This window comes from Eleutherodactylus coqui, chromosome 2 (genome assembly GCF_035609145.1).
Source record: "Eleutherodactylus coqui strain aEleCoq1 chromosome 2, aEleCoq1.hap1, whole genome shotgun sequence".
NCBI lineage: Eukaryota > Metazoa > Chordata > Amphibia > Anura > Eleutherodactylidae > Eleutherodactylus > Eleutherodactylus coqui.
In genome coordinates this window covers 307,363,343-307,365,842 of record NC_089838.1, presented here as the reverse complement: position 1 = coordinate 307,365,842, position 2,500 = coordinate 307,363,343, and the positions used below count along the sequence as shown (strand labels likewise).

General features: G+C 46.4%; 8 non-coding genes across 8 annotated transcripts in view; 3 read left to right on the top strand and 5 right to left on the bottom strand.

Annotated features, from left to right (window-relative positions):
* TRNAE-CUC (transfer RNA glutamic acid (anticodon CUC)) overlaps positions 1–67 on the top strand; it is a 72-nt gene extending 5 nt beyond the window's left edge. Inside the window, exon 1 of the tRNA in view lies at positions 1–67. This exon is cut by the window's left edge and continues 5 nt beyond it. This is a non-coding gene — a tRNA (tRNA-Glu).
* A 126-nt stretch (positions 68–193) lies between these two features.
* Positions 194–265, bottom strand: TRNAH-GUG (transfer RNA histidin (anticodon GUG)). The gene has a single exon. It is a non-coding gene; the product is annotated as a tRNA-His (tRNA).
* Positions 266–273: 8 nt separating this feature from the next.
* Positions 274–346, bottom strand: TRNAR-ACG (transfer RNA arginine (anticodon ACG)). Its single transcript has one exon. It is a non-coding gene; the product is annotated as a tRNA-Arg (tRNA).
* Positions 347–564: 218 nt separating this feature from the next.
* TRNAM-CAU (transfer RNA methionine (anticodon CAU)) lies at positions 565–637 on the bottom strand. Its single transcript has one exon. It is a non-coding gene; the product is annotated as a tRNA-Met (tRNA).
* A 436-nt stretch (positions 638–1,073) lies between these two features.
* Positions 1,074–1,145, top strand: TRNAE-CUC (transfer RNA glutamic acid (anticodon CUC)). Its single transcript has one exon. It is a non-coding gene; the product is annotated as a tRNA-Glu (tRNA).
* A 126-nt stretch (positions 1,146–1,271) lies between these two features.
* On the bottom strand, positions 1,272–1,343 carry TRNAH-GUG (transfer RNA histidin (anticodon GUG)). The gene has a single exon. It is a non-coding gene; the product is annotated as a tRNA-His (tRNA).
* Positions 1,344–1,642: 299 nt separating this feature from the next.
* Positions 1,643–1,715, bottom strand: TRNAM-CAU (transfer RNA methionine (anticodon CAU)). Its single transcript has one exon. It is a non-coding gene; the product is annotated as a tRNA-Met (tRNA).
* Positions 1,716–2,158: 443 nt separating this feature from the next.
* TRNAE-CUC (transfer RNA glutamic acid (anticodon CUC)) lies at positions 2,159–2,230 on the top strand. Its single transcript has one exon. It is a non-coding gene; the product is annotated as a tRNA-Glu (tRNA).
* Positions 2,231–2,500: the final 270 nt, after the last annotated feature.

Sequence of the window (2,500 nt, the reverse complement as noted above, 5' to 3'; positions counted from 1 at the left end):
TATGGTCTAGCGGTTAGGATTCCTGGTTCTCACCCAGGCGGCCCGGGTTCGACTCCCGGTATGGGAATGAGCATTTTCCTAAGCTTGCAACTACATCGAAAGACCCTCTGAATTAAGATAGCGCTCAAAAAGTTCATAAAAGTATCATTCAGGCTTGCCGTCTACAAGAGCACCTTTGCTTTTTCATCAAGAATGCCGTGACCCGGATTCGAACCGGGGTTGCTGCGGCCACAACGCAGAGTACTAACCACTATACGATCACGGCGACATTCACGAGCCAGGTAGGAGTCGAACCTACAATCTTCTGATCCGTAGTCAGACGCGTTATCCATTGCGCCACTGGCCCTGTGTGAGAGGTTGCCACTAATCATGCTCCCCATTTTGGACTTTTGCTACGCTCGCAGCCATATTCAAATACCTCAACACGGTTGCTTTTAGCCCCTAGCCAAAACCCTTCTGCCTTGTTTGCTACCTTTCCATATTATCCAGTATCGTTTCGGTATTGAATGGCAAAGAGCAGTGCCTATCCAGTTAAGGCGGAGGGAAAAAACAAGGATAGATCCATGCCCCGTGTGAGGATCGAACTCACGACCTTCAGATTATGAGACTGACGCGCTACCTACTGCGCTAACGAGGCATCTTGCATGTGATTGGTTGTTGCCGTCCAGAGATAAGATGGAATTCTGTAAGCACAAAACTTCTTTTTTTTTTTTTTTTTTTTTTAATATGTACATGTATATATCTACATATATTGGAAAGTTTAAAGCAAGCTGTGAAAGCAACTTTTCTCATATGGTCTAGCGGTTAGGATTCCTGGTTTTCACCCAGGCGGCCCGGGTTCGACTCCCGGTATGGGAATGAGTGTTTTGCTAAGCTTGTGCCTGCATTCAAAGGCCTGCACCTTTCTTGCAGAATTAAGCGGCTTAGTTTGCAGATGCTCTTGGCAGCCAAAAATGCTGCGCTAACGAGGCCACTTGCAAGTGGTTGTTGATGCCATCCATGCTTAAAAATGAGTTTTCAAATCATGAAACTGATTTTTTTTCTACTTATTACTGAAAAAGGGTCTCAGCGGTTCCCATATGGTCTAGCGGTTAGGATTCCTGGTTCTCACCCAGGCGGCCCGGGTTCGACTCCCGGTATGGGAATGAGCATTTTCCTAAGCTTGCAACTACATCGAAAGACCCTCTGAATTAAGATAGCGCTCAAAAAGTTCATAAAAGTATCATTCAGGCTTGCCGTCTACAAGAGGACCTTTGCTTTTTCATCAAGAATGCCGTGACCCGGATTCGAACCGGGGTTGCTGCGGCCACAACGCAGAGTACTAACCACTATACGATCACGGCGACATTCACGAGCCAGGTAGGAGTCGAACCTACAATCTTCTGAGCCGTAGTCAGACGCGTTATCCATTGCGCCACTGGCCCTGTGTGAGAGGTTGCCACTAATCATGCTCCCCATTTTGGACTTTTGCTACGCTCGCAGCCATATTCAAAGACCTCAACACGGTTGCTTTTAGCCCCTAGCCAAAACCCTTCTGCCTTGTTTGCTACCTTTCCATATTATCCAGTATCGTTTCGGTATTGAATGGCAAAGAGCAGTGCCTATCCAGTTAAGGCGGAGGGAAAAAACAAGGATAGATCCATGCCCCGTGTGAGGATCGAACTCACGACCTTCAGATTATGAGACTGACGCGCTACCTACTGCGCTAACGAGGCATCTTGCATGTGATTGGTTGTTGCCGTCCAGAGATAAGATGGAATTCTGTAAGCACAAAACTTCTTTTTTTTTTTTTTTTTTTTTTTTTTTTTAATATGTACATGTATATATCTACATATATTGGAAAGTTTAAAGCAAGCTGTGAAAGCAACTTTTCTCATATGGTCTAGCGGTTAGGATTCCTGGTTTTCACCCAGGCGGCCCGGGTTCGACTCCCGGTATGGGAATGAGTGTTTTGCTAAGCTTGTGCCTGCATTCAAAGGCCTGCACCTTTCTTGCAGAATTAAGCGGCTTAGTTTGCAGATGCTCTTGGCAGCCAAAAATGCTGCGCTAACGAGGCCACTTGCAAGTGGTTGTTGATGCCATCCATGCTTAAAAATGAGTTTTCAAATCATGAAACTGATTTTTTTTCTACTTATTACTGAAAAAGGGTCTCAGCGGTTCCCATATGGTCTAGCGGTTAGGATTCCTGGTTCTCACCCAGGCGGCCCGGGTTCGACTCCCGGTATGGGAATGAGCATTTTCCTAAGCTTGCAACTACATCGAAAGACCCTCTGAATTAAGATAGCGCTCAAAAAGTTCATAAAAGTATCATTCAGGCTTGCCGTCTACAAGAGCACCTTTGCTTTTTCATCAAGAATGCCGTGACCCGGATTCGAACCAGGGTTGCTGCGGCCACAACGCAGAGTACTAACCACTATACGATCACGGCGACATTCACGAGCCAGGTAGGAGTCGAACCTACAATCTTCTGAGCCGTAGTCAGACGCGTTATCCATTGCGC